The sequence below is a fragment of the Gossypium arboreum genome, chromosome 13 (assembly GCF_025698485.1).
Source record: "Gossypium arboreum isolate Shixiya-1 chromosome 13, ASM2569848v2, whole genome shotgun sequence".
Taxonomy (NCBI): domain Eukaryota; kingdom Viridiplantae; phylum Streptophyta; class Magnoliopsida; order Malvales; family Malvaceae; genus Gossypium; species Gossypium arboreum.
The window spans coordinates 118,510,127-118,528,873 of NC_069082.1; the positions used below are offsets into that span (position 1 = coordinate 118,510,127).

Sequence of the window (18,747 nt, forward strand, 5' to 3'; positions counted from 1 at the left end):
ATAGACAGCTCTAAACACTTTATAGTCAATTGGAAGGAGAAAGCTTTCATGAAGCTTGGGAGTGATTCAAGTTGATAGTACAAAGATGCCCTCACCATGGTCTACTTGACTAGCTATGGTTGCAAATTTTCTATAATGGGCTAGATGTACAATCAAGATCAGGACTAGATGGAGCCGTAGGAGGAGCCTTGATAAACTAAAGATACGAAGATGCGTATGAATTGATAAAAAAATATGGTGATGAATTCCTGTTAGTGGCCAAACAAGAGATTCACTTACGGGAAAAAACCATCTACAGTTAAAGTTGTGCACGAAGAAGACAAGTACCAACAAATTCTAGATAGGCTTACCCGAATAGAATCGACATCTATTAGGCTCATGATGAACAATGCAGATAAACCAATTGACCAGTACCTTGAGAATCCAGCTGAGAATGTAAACTACATCAGAAATAAGGGTGGAAATCCCTATTTTGACACTTATAATCCCGCTTGGAAAGACCATCCAAATCTGAGATGGGGCAAAAATCAAGGAGGAGGTAACAATGCTAACCTGATTAAACAAAATATTAATTATCAACCTCTATATTTGCAGAAACCTTAGGAAAGGGTCAATCCCAATGACCATACTGTATATGGTCAAAGACTAGACCAGATTGAGGGAGAGATGCAATCAATGTGAATGAAAGTAAAATAGGTGTAGCATAAGTGTACCCAAATGTCGAATACATTGACGAAGCTCAAAGATCAAATGAGCCAACTCATAAGCATGATGGGAGACATAAAACGACAAATTGGCAGGGGTATTGTAACACCCTTAACCCTTATCCGTCACTAAAACAGGGTTATAGATTATCACCGGACTTTACAGAATAAATACGGACATTTCTCCACCTTTATTAATCATATTAAGAATCAATTATATAATATTTATATTGTCCCTTAGATGTGCCCTCGAGACCCAAAATACACCTTAGAAGTGATTCGGGACTAAACCGGATACTCAGAATTTTTTTCCCAAAATTTTAAAAAACATTTCTTAGGAACAGGGGACACACGCCCGTGTCTATGCCCGTATGGATGAAAATAAGAAATTTTTAAGGCCATTTTTCTCTCCCAATCTCAGTATCAACTTAGGCACAACCATTTACACATTCGCAAAACACAATAAGATCTTCAATTCAAACCAATACCAAGTCTTATAACTAACATATCATTACATATATTCAAATATCCAATCTTACCAAATCAACCATATACACATTTATGCATATTTTACTAAATTTACTAAGTCAAATTATACCTCATTATACCTATTAATTAACCATCAATTAACCATTTTAAACACACCTCATGCATGTTTAATTCATATTTATATAAGTTGGTTAGAAACTTAAACAAAGTATACATCATAACATTACACAAACCAACTTTACTTAAAATCATACCAATCCCTATACATGCCATATAAACCATAGTATGTATAACAAAATCTACCAGAGCAAGCTGGATAGTGTGGCTCGATGTGCTGATCCGATCTTCCAATTTCACGTTAATCTACAAGAACATTAAACAACACGAGTAAGCTTATTGAAGCTTAGTAAGTTCATTAGGTTAGGTTAAACATTGATCTTACCGAACTCAATATAATAAATTAAATTGCAAATAAATCATACATTCTTCCTGTCAAACACAACATAAGCCAATGAACACACTTCCTTCAAATTAATAACAATAATAATCAATAAAACTTTCAAACTCCAGTCACATAAGTCTTTTACCAATTCTTACTAAATTGAAGAATGACTTACGGATATAAGTACATCGTTTTCTTTGGGCCATAGTCCAACTATGGTCTTACATATATGTTGCCATGGCCCTACCATGGTTTTACATTCATAATGCCATAACCAAGTTGTGGTCTTATCATCAGAATGCCATAACCCAGCTATGGTATTATATAAAAGCACTGCCATGGTCCAACCATGGTCTTACGTTTATAGTGTCATAACCCAGTTATGGTCTTATCCGTCAATTCATCATTTACATTAATGGCATAGCCCAGTTATGGTCTTACATATAAACACTGCCATGGTCCAACCATGGTCTTATCCGTTAATTCATCATTTATCGTAAAACGATAGTGCTAAATCCCGTGTTCTACTCAATTTAATCATTCAATTCGTTTTCACAATTTAACAATAATTTTTATTTTCAACAACAACAAAAATGACTAATTACATAATAACATCCATCAATTAGTAAATAAACATTAAAATTTAACCAAACGAACTTACCTGGGCTAATTGTGGAATTTGTAGTAGTTAGGTACTATTCTGTTAATTTTCCTTTTTCTCGTTGATCTGCGGGCTTTTAATATGAAGTAAAATAAATAAAACCAGCTTAAAACCTTCTCCTATGGCATTTTTGGCTAAAAAATTGAAGAAGAATAAACTAGAAAAATTTAGAATTCAATTTATTTTAGGCATAATTGCTCCTTAAGTCCTTCTTCATTTAACATTTACGCTATTTTATCACTCTGGCAAGTTTTGCACCTTTTTCAATTTAGTCCTTTTTAATTAATTAAATATCAAAACGTTAAAATTTTGTAACAAAACTTTAATACTAACTTAATGACACTCCGTAAATATTTATAAAAGTATTTATAGCTTGATTTATGAAATCGAGGTCTCAATACCTCATTTTCGGAACCACTTAACCTAATAAAATATTTTAAATCACAAATTACTAATTCAGAAGTCTTCTAAAATCATACTTGACTCATAAATAATATTTAAATAATAAAATTTTTGAAATCACTCGTCGGATTTAGTGATCTTGAATCACTGTTTCTGACACCACTAAAAATTGCACTGTTACAACTCTCCCCACCTTTAGGAAATTTTGTCCTCGAAATTTGTTACCTGAGAATAAGTTTGGATATTGTGATCTCATTGATTCTTCTATTTCCCAAGTAGCCTCCTCCGAACTATGACAGTACCATAATACTTTTATTAACGATACCCGTTTATTTCACAATTCTTTAACCTCTCGAGCTAAAATCTTTACCGGTTCTTCTGAATACGTCATGTTTGGTTGAAGTTCAATCTCATTGTGAGGAATCACGTGTAAAGGATTAGATCTGTACCGTCTCAACATTGATACATGAAACACATTAGGAATTTTCTAAAGTTCTAGAGGTAGAGCTAATTGATAAGCCACAGGGCCAATTCTTTCTACAATTTCATATGGTCCAATAAATCTTGGGCTCAATTTTTCTTTCCTACCTAGTACTTTTTTCCAAGGAGAGACTTTTAAAAACACTTAATCACCAGCCTCAAATTCTATATCTCTTCTTTTCAAGTCTGCATATGATTTCTGACGGTCAGAAGCAACCTTCAAACTATCCCGGATGAATCAAACTTTATCTTACGTTTCTTGGATCAAATCGACTCCCACTAGCTTGGATTCACTCAACTCAAACCAATACAATGGAGTTTTACATTTTCTTCCATAAAGAGCTTCAAATGGTGTCATTTTTATACTGGACTGATAACTATTGTTATAAGCAAATTCAGCCAAGGGTAAATACCTTTCCCAGCTATCTCCAAACTCGAGTATACAATATTTCAACATGTCTTCTAGAATTTAAATCACTCGTTCTGATTGCCCGTCAGTCTGAGGATGAAATGTTGTGCTGAAATTTAGCTTGGTACCCAAAGTTTCTTGTAGTTTACTCCAAAACCTCAATGTAAATCTCGGATCTCGATTCGAAATAATAGATATTGGAACCCTGTATAGTCTTACAACCTCAAATATATATAATTCTGCCAACTTCTCAAGTGAAAAGTCAGTTCTGACTGGGATAAAATGTGTCGGCTTAGTCAATCTGTCAACAATCACCCAGATCGAATCTTTCTTTCTAGGAGTCATAGGTAATCTGGATATAAAATCCATTGTAACATGCTCTCATTTCCACTCAGGAATCATGACAGGTTGTAACAAACCCGTTGGTACCTGATGTTCTACTTTGACTAGCTGACAAATCAGACACTTTGCTACAAACTCACAAATCTCTCATTTCATACCCAGCCACCAATACATTCTTTTCAAATCACAATACATCTTTGTACTACTCGAATGAATGGAAAACATACTATTGTAAGCTTCATAAAGAATGTCATTTTTCAAATCTGAATTATTTGAAACTCAAATTCTATTGTGATAATGTAACATTCCATTATCATCAATGGTATACTCTGAACTCAACTTGTCCCAAACCATTTGTCATTTCAAAACCAATTTTGGATCCTTATTTTGCAACTTCCGAATTCGTTGAAGGAACATAGGTTTCATTCTCAATTCTGCTAATACAAAACCGTCTTCATTAAGAGACAATGACGACTTTCAATTAAGTGCATCTGCAACTACATTAGCCTTCCTCGGGTGGTAATCAATAACCAGGTCATAATCTTTTAGTAACTATAACCACCGTCTCTGTCTCAAATTCAGCTCTTTCTGAGTCATTAAGTATTTCAGACTTTTATGATCTGTGTACACATAACATTTTTCACTGTATAAATACTGTCTCCATATTTTCAAAACAAACATAATTGCAGCCAACTTAAGATCATGTGTAGGATAATTCTTCTCATGCAGTTTTAACTGCCGAGAAGCATAAGCCACCACTTTACTTGACTGCATCAATAAACAACCCAAACCATTAAGAAATGCATCGCTATAACAACATACGATACACTTGATTCTAGTTGAGCCAAATTGGAGCTTCTGTCAACATCTTCCTCAACTAATCAAAGCTCTGTTGACATTCATCAGACCATACAAATTCAACATTTTTCTACAACAATCGAGTCATTGGCAAAGAAATCATCGAAAATTTCTTAATAAAACCTCGGTAATAACCTGCTAAACCCAGAAAACTTCACACTTCTGTAATATTCTTCAGAATTTTCCAATTCACCACTGCAGATACTTTACTTAGATCTACTCAAATCCCACCAACTGATACAATGTGACCCAAAAATCCAACCTCATAAAGCCAGAATTCACATTTGCTAAGCTTTGCATATAACTGATTTTCTCTCAAAGTCTATAACACAATTCTCTAGTGTTGTGCATGCTCAGATTTTGTCTTAGAATAGATCAATATATCATTAATAAACACAACCATAAATCTATCCAAATAAGGTTGAACAATCTGATTCATTAAATCCATGAAAGCAGTAGGGACATTGTCAAACCAAAAGGCATTACCAAAAACTCATAATGATCATATCGAGTTCTGAAAGCAGTTTTCGGCACATCACACTCTTTAACCTTCAATTGATAATACCTGAATCTAAGGTCTATCTTCGAAAAGACTGCAGCACCTTTCAGTTGGTCAAATAAGTCGTCAATATGGGGTAAGGGATATTTATTTTTAATTATGGCCTTGTTCAGTTGTCTGTAGTCTATACATAATCTCAAAGATCTATCTTTTTTTTTTTACAAATAAAACAGGTGCACCCCAGGGAGACATACTCGGCCTGATGAACCCTTTATCTAATAACTCTTGCAACTGTGTCTTTAACACTATTAACTCAACTGGTGCCATACAGTATGGTGTTACTGATATCAGAGCTGTTCCCAGAATTACATCAATTACAAATTCAACTTGACAATCAGGTGGTAAACTTGAAAATTCTTTAGAAAACACATCAGTAAACTCATTAACAACTGGTAACTGTTCTAACTTCGATTTAGAACCCCGAGTATCAAGAATGTAGGCTAAAAATGCCTCATTCCCTTTTTGCATTAGTATTAGAGCTGAAAAAGCTGAAATAATTCTAACAATTTCTTTCGGATTCTCAGACTCAACAATAATCATTTCACCTGTCTGACATTTCAAATCAATCCGTTTTTCTTTACAATTTACTACAACATCATGTTTTGTCAACCAATCCATTCCCAAATTAACATTAAATTCTCAAAAAGATAGTAACATCAAATCAGTAGGCAATTCATAGCCTTTTATTTTCACTGGACAGTCATGATACACTAAATTAACTATTACACTTTGGCCTAATGGATTAGTGACTTGAACATCATAATTGGTAGATTCAATAGACAATTTCTTTTTTTATGCTAATGTAGTGCAAACATAAAAATGTTTAGACCCAGGGTCAATTAATGCATATAAGTAACATCGAAAAGATAGAATGTACCAGTAATTACGATGGAGCTGTAGCTTTTTCCCTTGCTCGGATAGCATAAATACGTGCTAGCGCTTTAATCTCTGACCAATCAGCCTTATCTCTCATATTCGAACGAGCAGCCCCAATAGCACTATTTTAACCTGAATATTTACTTTTTTGGGAAATGGCTAATTTTCTTTTCCTTTTATTCTTCTTCCTCTTTTTGCAGCTGAGGATAGTCTCAAATAAAATGGTCAGTGGCCCCGCATTTGTAATAAGCTCTTGCCTTACCTGAACATTCACCAAAGTGATTTTTCCCATAATATTTACATTTGGGCTTAGGAACATTTTTCACACTACCCACACTAGTCTTAGGTCTAATAGTTATCCCGAAATCTTGTTGAGTTACTTTATTCTTATTTGATCGTTTAGGCATTGAAATAGCTCTATTGAATTCCCTTATAGGCTTTTTAGCCGGAAATGCTAAAAATGATTTGGAAGAGCTTCTCTTGTAGGATTCTTTATTTCGTCTATCTCTCTGCATCTTTCTATTGTACACTTCTTCCATCTTTTGAGCACGATCTGATAAAACAACAAATTCCCTTATTTCAGTGCCCCCAATCATCATTCTAATTTCATCATTTAGTCATTCCTAAAACCGAATACACATTTCTTCTTCAGTTGGTCTAATTTCTCGGGCATATCTACTAAGGTATACAAATTCCCTTTCACACTTAAATACCGATAGATTACCTTGTCGCAAATCAAGGAATTCCCTCTTCTTTTTATCTAAATACCTCTTGCTGACATATTTCTTTTTAAATTTAATATGAAAGAATTCCCAAGTAATTTTCTCTTTCGGCACCATGGCCACTATAGTCATCTATCAATTATATGCTTCCTCTTTCAGTAAGGAAACAGCACATCTCAAATAATCATCTGGGGAACAAGCCATTTCTTTAAAAACTCTTACTGTATTCTGAAGCCAATATTTAGCTTTGACTGGATCATCATCTGATCTACCCCGAAATTCTTCAGCCCCAAATTTTCTGAGTTTTTCTATCAGAGTACCCTTACTAGATTCAGTTATCGAAAGAGGTGGAGAAGCAACCGGAGGCTCTATAGATGGTGCAATAGGGGAAGGATGTTGTTGAGCCTGATTTCTCTCTTGCATAAATTCGTTAAACCATTGATTCATAAACCCAAAGAACATGTTTTTACGTTCTTGTTCTTGAGCCAGAGGAATTGGGATGTTACTACTTGTCCTGTGTTCGGATGTCTGAACTCTACTATTAGCCTCATCATGTTCAGCAGGTTCAGATCTATCTGACATCTTTACAATCTATAAGAAAAACAAGGGTTAGATCGAATCATACACATCACACTATCACATATTTATATGGCATGTATTTCTAGACACTTTACACACTACATTCATTCCGACAATCGGCTTAACCGAAGCTCTAATACCAATAAATGTAACACCCCTAACCTCTTTCTTTTTCACAAGCATGAGTAGGACTTCTAGTCTTGGGAAAGTCACCCGACTAAGCAAAGAAGGAGGACCCAGTTTCGGAGGAATCGACCGAGGTCAGGGAGAGTGAGCCACCCTATCTAGCACCAGAATAAGGTTATAGAGCATTACCAAACTTTACGTAATAAATACGGACATTTCTCCACCTTTATTAATCATATTAAGAATCAATTATGTAATGTTTATATTGTCCCTTAGATGGGCTCACGAGGCCCAAAATACACCTTAGAAGTGATTCGGGACTAAATTGGATTCTCAAATTTTTTTCCAAAATTTAAAAAAAAAATTCTTAGGAACAAGGGACACACGCTCGTGTCTCTGCCCGTATGGATGAAAATAGGCCATTTTTATGGCCATTTTTCTCACCCAATCGTGGCATCAACTTAGGCACAACCATTTCCACATTCACAAAACATAATAAGACCTTCAATTCAAACCAATACCAAGTCTTATAACTAACATATCATTACATATATTCAAATACCCAATCTTACCGAATCAACCATATACACATTTCAAATTATGCCTCATTATACCCATTAATTAACCATTTTAAACACACCTCATGCATGTTTAATTCATACTTATTTAATTTGATTAGAAACTTAAACAAAGTATATATCATAATATTACACAAACCAAGTTTACTTAAAACCATAACAATCCCTATACATGCCATATAAACCATAGTATGTATAACAAAATCTACCGGAACAAGTTCGATAGTGTGGCTCGATGTGCTGATCTGATCCTCCAATTTCATGTTAATCTATAAGAACATTAAACAATATGCGTAAGCTTATCGAAGCTTAGTAAGTTCATTAGGTCAAACATTGATCTCATTGAACTCAATATAATAAATTAAATTGCAAATAAATCATACATTCTTCTTGTCAAACACAACATAAATCAATTAATACACTTCCTTCAAATTAATAACAATAATAATCAACAAATCTTTCAAATTCCAATCACATAAGTCTTTTACCAATTCTTACTAAATTGAAGAATGACTTATGGATATGATTACATTGTTTTCTTTGTGCCATAGTCCAACTATGGTCTTACATATATGTTGCCATAGCCATGCCATGGTCTTACATTCGTAGTGCCATAACCCAGATATGGTCTTATCAATAGAATGTCATAGCCCAGCTATGGTCTTACATAAAAGGACTGCCATGGTCCAACCATGGTCTTATGTTAATAGTCTCATAACCCAATTATGGTCTTATCCGTCAATTCATCCTTTACATTATTGCCATAGCCCAGCTATGGCCTTATATATAAACACTGCCATGCTCCAACCATGGTCTTATCCGTCAATTCATTATTTGTCACAAAACGATAGTACCAAAATCCCGTGTTCTACTCAATTTAATCATTCAATTTGTTTTCACAATTTAACAATAATTTTTATTTTCAACAACAAAAAAATTGACTAATTGCATAATAACATTCATCAATTAGTAAATAAACATTAAAATTTAACCAAACGAACTTACCTGGGCTAATTGTGGAATTTGTAGTAGTTAGGGCCTATTATGTTAATTTCCCTTTTTCTCGTTGATCTACGGGCTCTTGATATGAAGTAAAATAAATAAAACCAGCTTAAAACCTTCTCCTATGGCGTTTTTTGGCTGATAAATTGAAGAAGAATAGCCTAAAAAAGTTTATAATTCAATTTATTTAAGTTAATTTCACAAAATTTATAATTTTTCCCTTTAATCACATGATTTTTGTTTTCTTTTCTGCTTATGCCGCCTCATGCCTTTATTTTAGGCATAATTGCTCCTTAAGTCCTTCCTCATTTAACATTTAGGCTATTTTATCATTCTGGCAAGTTTTACACTTTTTTCAATTTAGTCCTTTTTAATTATTTAACTATTGAAACGTTAAAATTTTCTAACGAAAATTTAATATTAACTTAATGACACTTTGTAAATATTTTTAAAAATATTTAAGGCTCGGTTTATAAAATCGAGGTCTCAATACCTCATTTTCGAAACCACTTCACCTAATAAATTCTTTTAAATCACAAGTTACTAATTCAAAAGTCTTCTAAAATCATACTTGACTCATAAATAATGTTTAAATAATAAAATTTCGAACTTATTCGTTGGATTTAGTGATCTCAAATCACTATTTCTAACACCACTAAAAATTGGGTTGTTACAGGTATCCCAAACAACACTGAAAATAATCCTAACCAATAGGAAGACAAGGAGGATGCCAATGATCTTCAAGATGAAATCCCTCAAAACGACAATGCTAAACAAGAACTAGAAAAGATAGCCAAGCCGGCAGCAGAGTTGAAAGCCAAGCAGAACATAGAACCTGTCCTCATAAATGTACCATTCCCTTCATGGCCAGAGGATAAATGAAAATGGGATGAATCGGAGTTTGTAAGTTTCTAAATTTATTTAAATCAGTAAACGTTAATTTGCCTCTCATAGAATTAATCGAAAAAGTTCCTAAATACACTAAATATTTAAAGCAAATAATGGCTAGGTGTAGGAAAATTAAAACGGGAGAGCAAGTTAATCTAAACGCATCCTATAATGCGATCATTACAAAATAGGTACCTCCAAAATTAACAGACTCGAGGAGTTTTACAATTCTGACAGGGATAAGGGACATTAATTTCAGTAAAGCCCTATGTGACCTAAAAGGCAGTATTAATTTATAAAAAAACTAGAGTTAGGGGAGCTCAGAAATACACATATCACATTACAACTAGCTGATAGATCTTCGGTACAATCAAAATAGGTACTTGAAGATGTGTTGGTTAAAGTGCGTAATTTTATCATCCCGGTAACTTAGAAACATCTAGGTCCACCATTAACTTAGAAAAGAATGAATTAATAATGAGAATCAAAGGTGAGACTGAAATTTTCAAATGTGGTCTTTTGCAGAATGAGGGTAATAAGGAAAGCATATGGAAAATGTGTTATGAAATATCTGTAAAGTTCCCTAAAAATATTGATCCAAGAAGGGTATTTTCTGTGATTGATGCAAGGCGAAAAAGTAAGTTCTAAGAGCAAGATAAAGGAGTACGGTGGAATGGCATGATAGAAGTTGGATCAACATGGACAGAAAAATGACCAATGACACATCCATATACAGCCGGACTAAGCTGATGAATGAGTCAAGTAGAAAAACTTGATGATTTCTAGACATTATATTAATTTTGTTGTAAATTTCTGTAAAAATAGTTTTTGATACTTTTGAATAGGAGTAGGGCTAAGTAAATACATTAGGATTTATATTATTTTAAAAAAAACTGTTTAAAAGTAGGGCTTGTTTGTACTAAACACCTTGGAATTCAAGAAAAAAGGCCAAAATAGGCCAATGTCACAATTCGACACCTCTGTGTCGCAATACCGAGGCCAGATTGATTGAGCATTTGGATAACGAGGTGACCTGCATCGACAAGCAACCGACCCTATTGGGAAATCAGATTAAACTCTTAAACAGGAAGAAGTGTAACACCTCTTAACCCTTATCCGTCCCGGTAATAGGATTACGGGGCATTACCAGTCAATACAATTCAATTACGGACATTAATTAAAATAATTGTTTACACTTATCCTAAATTTAACATATCGTCCCTTTAATGGGCCCTTGAAGTCTAATATGAACAGTAAAATCAATTCGGGACTAATTTAAAATCACTACGATTTTTTCTCAAAATTTTCAAAAATTTCTATCGAACAGTACCCACACGCTCGTGTGGTCTAGAGGACACGCCCGTGTCCTTTATCCATGTAACTCTCTAACTTATTACTTATGAACAAATTAGTTTCACACAGCCAAGACACACGCCTGTGTGCCAGGCCGTGTGGACTCAAAATGAGACTTAGAATTCAAGTTTACCAACTTTGCAAATCATAAACCACAAGTAATTCAATTTCTAAACTTTTAACATGTTATATAATCAACCATAATCATTTGTAACAATATTTACAATAATATCCCAAAATGACCACTTTTAACACCCAAGGTACATGCCATTTACCAAAGGAAAGTACTTTCCCACTTTGAGTTCGAGATCGGCTTGGATGCTGAGTTGTTAATCACTTTCGTATCTAACCTGCGCACGGAAACAAACCGTACACTGAGTGTGCACTCAGTGGTATTTCTATAATCCAAACACTTAACAATATATCATACACTTAAATCAGAATTATATATATATATACATATATATATATATATATATGTATATATATATTCATTACAAAAATTAAATCTTTTATAACTCACTCAATTTTTTTTTCTCATCTACTAACCCGATTAGCTTTCAAAATAAATTCACAAATCATTTGAACAATAATATTGTAATGACCCAAATTTTAAGGTCATTGAAAAAAAATTGAAAATTTTGGGTTATTATTTTTGCAAAAATGAATTAGTAAATATTTATTAGAAATATTTACGAAGCTAGTACTGTAGTTGATTGGACTTTGATTAAGTGAATTAGCTTGAATTAAGGCTAATTTAGTGAAAGGACTAGATTGAATAAAGTGTGAAGGTTTAATTATAAACTGTAGGAAAGCCAAGGGACTAAATTAGCAATTAGGCCATAAGGTGACAAATGTATGGTAAAATAAATAAAATGTGTAAAAATATAAATGTTACACATGTAATAAACATGTGTATTTACTTATTTTATAAGAAAATAATAATAATGATTAAAATATATTATAATAATATAATATAATTAAGTAATTAAGTAAAACAAATAAAATAAAAGAAAGAATGAAAACGAAACAGAGCAGGGAAAGAAAGAAAGAAAAAGGGAAAGAAAAAGAAAAGGAAAATTTAGGGTTTTGGAGTTCCAAGCTTGATTGGTAAGTTAATTTGATCCCTTTTTTTGTAATTTTGATGTCTATGGAATCCTAGAAAAGAATACTACTTGAGTTATGTTGAAATTTAGAAAGTTATTGAATTTTTAGATGTTGATTAAGTTGAATAAATGGAAAAATTAAGTGTTAATTTGATGGAAATTCAAGTTAAAAGTGGGAGAAGGATTAAATTGTGAAAGAAAATATAGGTCTTGCAATAATAGGGATTGAATTGAAAAGATGTTATAATTAGTGTTTTATGCTGTAAATTTAATAGTTGGAATAGTTTAAAATGATAATTGGATGAAAATATAGGATTTGTTTTGAAGAAAAAGAATGGTTATGGTGGAAGGACTAAATTGGAATTTAAGTAAAAGATACATGGAAATACAAGAGTGTGTTATTAAATAATATATATTGATAATTTTAGATGTTAAATTTTATGTAGCCAACGTAGCACCAGAAACATTATCGAAAAAGGGAAAGGAGAAAGTGAACGAGGATATCGAGTAAACTTGAGAAATTCAGTTTGTATTTCTATAAACTATGCTTAATCATTTAATACAATGTGATTGCTATTCTTAGTAGTTAGAATGTATAATGAATGATAAGATAGAAATTATTACTGCTTTTGTTTTGAAATGTAACGATTTGTACACCCTATTAACAAGTGTCGGACTAGTCGGATATAATTGGCATGCCATAGGATTGGAAATGTTCAGAGATATTCCGACTGTGTGTCGATGAGACACTATATGTGTCGACTACTGTCACTGTTCCGGATTTGTTCCGAAGAGCTACTCTGTACCTGACTATGACTGTTACTGCTACTGTTATTGCTACCCTATGATGTATTCCGGTTTCGGCTGATGAAACACTGTACATTATCCCCGGTGTATAGGTTGGATCCGTGTATCCGTCCAGGTCCGAGTTATGTTAATAGGGGTAATTGAAAGTACTAAAGACAAAGACTGACTGTTATTGATTCTGTGACTATGACTGTTATACAAGTATTGAAAGATATTGAATGATATGAAAAGTATAAAAAGAATTGTTTAAATACATTTAAGAGCTATAAGTTAAAGGTAAGTGATAAAGCTAATAAGATTATGAAATAAAAAGTTATGTTACAATGTATATACATAGCTTATTATTATTTTAAGTATTAGTTTATAGAAATACCACTAAGTGTATACTCAGTGTACGGTATGTTTCCGTTCGCAGGTCTAAGTACGAAAGAAAGTTAAGGACTCAGCATCCAAGCCAATCCCGGACTCAAAGTGGTGAATACTTTTCTTTTGGTAAAATGGCATGTACCTAGATTGTTAAGGTTTTATTTTGTATATGATAGTGTATAAACATGAAAGTTGTTGAAGCATGGTATGAAATATGCATATTTTGGAAGTTAAACTTATATGAGTTTGACTAGTATGATAATGTTGTATAATTTTGATATGAATTGTGGTACATAATTCTTAAGAGGTATTAAAATGAATGAATGAATATTTGCTATGTTTGAATGGCATAATGAATGATATTTGATTTAAGAACTACTAGTAAATAATTAGGCATGAAATAGATGTGTTTAGCATGTGAAAATAGCTTAAAAATAGTTGCTTTCTTAGCATATGTTATTAACTTCAATTCAGCTGAGAGTCAGTGCAATAAAATTCAGACTGTATGTGAATTTCCTGATGTGTTTCCTGAAGAATTGTTTGGATTACCTCCTAATCGGGAAGTTGAATTTGCAATTGAAGTATACCCGGGTGCAGATCCGGTGTCAATACCTTCATATCGAATGTCACCTACTAAGTTGAAGGAGTTGAAGGTACAACTACAAGACTTATTGGACCGAGGGTTTATACGACCTAGTACGTCACCGTGGGGAGCTCCAGTGTTATTCGTTAAAAAGAAAGATAGTTCGATGCGGTTGTGTATTGATTAACAGTGTTATGTATGCGATAACTGTATGGGCTAAGGCCCGATTGTTCTGATTCTGTACCTGAGTGGGCTAAGGTCCACACCGATTTCGTAAAGGGCTCAGGCCCGAATTATCTGTACTCCATTATATGTTTGTATGTATGCTGTTTGTGGGGTTGTACACACTGAGTTTGCGAAAACTCACCCCTTTATTGCTTTACCTGTCAGGTAATCCCCAGCAGTAGATGGATTGGTGCAGCGGAGGGCTCGACGATGACCACAGCTACATATACTCTGGTTTTTTACAGTTTTAATGCTTTTATTACTTTAACTGCTATGATTGTGAGTATTTATGTAATTTCTGGACTCAGAGGGTTTGGATTAAATTCGGGATTTTGGAACTACTGCTTATTATTTTGAAACTGCAACATGTCACGATAACTTTATTTCTTTTTTTAGCTTCCGTGTATAAAGAGACGTTTTCAAGCAAATTAATCAATATATATGTTTTCTGAGTTAAGTAAAAGGTGGTAACTGGAACGGGTTTTGGGTAAACACGGTTTTAAATACATTCTTATGTGACTTCGCCAGATTTGGCCATAACGTCTAGGCCGGGTTTGGAGTGTTACAAGCTACACTTAGATTTTAGACTTATGAATTAGAGGAAATTAACTCTAGCCAACCGTCACTTTTGTGGGACCCTCTTACAATAGATCATCACTTTTCAATGGCGAATGCCACGCCATTTTATCTATTGGGCTTGACAACCACTGACGCAGTAAGCTAACAAACCAACTATGCAACCTTTCCAAAATATACAAAGTGGTCGTTCTTTGCACAAGTTGAAAAGATCATTTTTGAAGGGACATGGATGGAAGCGTCAGCTCCGTAATGCAGAGAAACGTTGAATACTCGTTGAGAAGGCTAAGCGCGGATTCTAAGCCTCATGAACCCTTTTGGGGGAATTTCGAAAACCTTTGGCTAGATAATTTTAATGGCTCATGCTTGTTGGAGAAAAAGAAATAAACGTAATGAAAATAGAATTTTATTTAACAATATGAAAGGAACGAAGGCTAAACTTTTTGGGAGAGGGAGTGTTTACCGAAGAGATGTGTGAAATTTGTGTCACTCCATTCCTTATTTATAGTACTTAGAAAACCTAGACTATTCCTAATTAAATTCTAAAAGATAAATAAAGATAAAAGCTAAAATTAAATCTAAATAATAATCTTAACAATTATCCTAATATAATTAAAATTTAAATAGAGTCTTGTGTTTTTAAAATCTCTTCTTTGAACTTTTTCCCCCAAGTCTTCCATACTTTGCATTTTCGGCACCACTTCTTTCGTATTTCGCATGTTGGCCCATTTTATCTTTAAATTCATGCTTTTTGCCCGTAAATTTCCTTTTTCCTTCAATTTAGTCCCTACAAGATAAAAAACCATAAATAGCTCAAATTAGTAGGATCATACCCAAAATAAATATGTAATTAATACATAAAAATATGTCATTCCAGATTATTATCAAATTCCCCCTACTTAGCTCATGCTTGTCCTCAAGCATGGTTCCTATCCACTGTGTAATTTAGATTTTACCATGAAAGAAATATCACTCCAAAGTTTTATAAAAATTAGGCATAATGCATATGAAAAATAAAGAGAACCTTTAGCTTACTTTAAGTAAAATTGAAAAAGTATTCCAATTTAAACACACAAAAATCAAAATTGACTTAGATTATTTAATGAAAATTAGGTAATTTACTAAACTTACCAAGACACCCTATTTGTTTCCACCTTTAGTCCTTAAATGCAATTTTATTATTAATACATCTCTTTTTTTTTTTTTTGCTTAAGAATATATTGAACCTTTTAACGAGAAGAGAGATGACAGTCACGCACCCCACCCCTATTACTCAGCCCAACATACTCCTAATTTATTATATTTTTATATGTTTTTTTCTTAAGAATATATTGAACCTTTTGACATGAAGAGAGATGACAGCCAAACACCCAACCCCGGTTACTCAGTCCAACACATTCTTAAAAAAAAAATTTGTTTAATTTCGGTTAGCAAAGTTTTACTTAACACGTCACACAACCTTAGACCGATGTAAGATGACAACCCAAGTACCCTACCCCGGTTACTCAGCTAGTCACGTTTTTAAGCTGCATTCATAACTACGGAGACATCAAAATTTATTGTTATCATTAAATAAAATTTTAATTTTGGAGGACTAGGAAAAACAATCAAGTGTCAAAATAAGTTTCAGCAACCACCTAACAGCCATGAACATAATTTTAGCATGCAATTATATTAAGTGTCCTCTTTGCATTTAGACTTAATCGATTTCACTATAAGTAAGATAGGGTTAACTCTATTAATCATAATTATTTTAGCATAATAGAAATAAAACAGTGGAGACGAAATCAAACTAGCAAAATCATAATTAACTCAGTAGACAAGAATCATGCTCGCAGGTCAAATAGTGGGCAATTCCTGGTTAAAATCTTGGGCATGAAAAGAGGCAGAATATTCTAAAAAATTAAATGTGGGCAGAAACGAACATAAGGCAGCAGCAATAGTAACACAACAGTAAAAATAGTAGATAAAATGACAGAAATAATAAGCAATGCCTCCCCCTACTTAAAACACATTATCCTCGATGTGAAAGAAAAAAGAAAACAAATATGTGAAAGAAAAAGGTTTTAGGAAAAACTCTCCATGTAGTCACTGTCGTTCATTCATAGCTGGAAGGAGGAGAAGGCTCGGCGTCGCGTAGAGGATAGGAAGGAGGGGAAGGCGTTTATTGGCTAAGTTGACGTGTTGGGGCATTGAGAATTATCGTCGGCCGCTGTTGATGGCAAAGGAGGGTTCGGCAGTGGCACGACTTCTAGCCCTAACCATGGTGGTGGGAAAAATCAGTGGTAAGGGTAAGGGAGAAGGGGGACGGCGGCTGGAGGGTTATTTGGGTGAAAATAAAGAAAGCTTTAGGGTTTGCATGTGTAGAAGAAAGGTTGTTTGACTATAGGGTGGGTGTTTGGATGTAGGTTTTAGGTAAGTGCAAAATAGGGATGCACTATTCCTACTTAGAATAGGGATGGAATAAGATATGTTTGTGAAAGTATGCCAAATCCTGAGTTTTTTCCTCGTCGGTTTACTTAGACAGAAGAAGAGAAATTTATTAATATCCAAAAAAATTAAAGTAATAAATAATAATAAAATAATATATAATATATAATAAAATAAAATAAAAATAAAGAAAAATAAAAATTGGGTTACCTCCTAACAAGCACTTGTTTAACGTCATTAGCTTGATGTCCCAACTAGTATTGGCATTGTTCCAACTAAATTATTTCATTCGTATGGGCTTGGAAATTCTCCTTTTTTACCATATCCACCATACTCTTGCTTTGACACTGTTTTTTCCTCTAAGGAAATCTTATGTGTGTCTATCAAGGGGTTAATCCCTTTTAAGTCGGCAGTGGTCTCATTATTCTCTAAAAATGCGCATTTAAAATGCTCGGGAAGTGGTTTTAATTCTAAATTTGGTGCCTGCACAACAAAAGGTAAACGTTTAGTATCCATAAGAGCCAATAATTCATTAACAAATTCACAAATAGAACCTGAATCGAAATTATCATCAAACAATGTTTCAAGTTTATCTTCATAAGGTGACTCAAAAGTTTCTTCTACTAATGAATCAATTATGTCGACACTGTGTATGTTCAAGATCTCACTCGGGTGACTAATAGCATCATAAATGTTAAACTTCACGATCTCCCCGTCAAACTTCATAGCTGGAAGGAGGAGAAGGCTCGGCGTCGCGTAGAGGATAGGAAGGAGGGGAAGGCGTTTATTGGCTAAGTTGACGTGTTGGGGCATCGAGAATTATCGTCGGCCGCTGTTGATGGCAAAGGAGGGTTCGGCAGTGGCACGACTTCTAGCCCTAACCATGGTGGTGGGAAAAATCAGTGGTAAGGGTAAGGGAGAAGGGGGACGGCGGCTGGAGGGTTATTTGGGTGAAAATAAAGAAAGCTTTAGGGTTTGCATGTGTAGAAGAAAGGTTGTTTGGCTATAGGGTGGGTGTTTAGATGCAGGTTTTAGGTAAGTGCAAAATAGGGATGCACTATTCCTACTTAGAATAGGGATGGAATAAGATATGTTTGTGAAAGCATGCCAAATCCTGAGTTTTTTCCTCGTCGGTTTACTTAGACAGAAGAAGAGAAATTTATTAATATCCAAAAAAATTAAAG

At 33.8% G+C, this 18,747-nt stretch overlaps 1 non-coding gene across 1 annotated transcript; it reads right to left on the reverse strand.

The window, feature by feature from the left end:
• LOC128287209 (small nucleolar RNA R71) lies at positions 1-103 on the reverse strand. The gene has a single exon (XR_008277905.1). It is a non-coding gene; the product is annotated as a small nucleolar RNA R71 (small nucleolar RNA).
• Between the last annotated feature and the right edge of the window lie 18,644 nt (positions 104-18,747).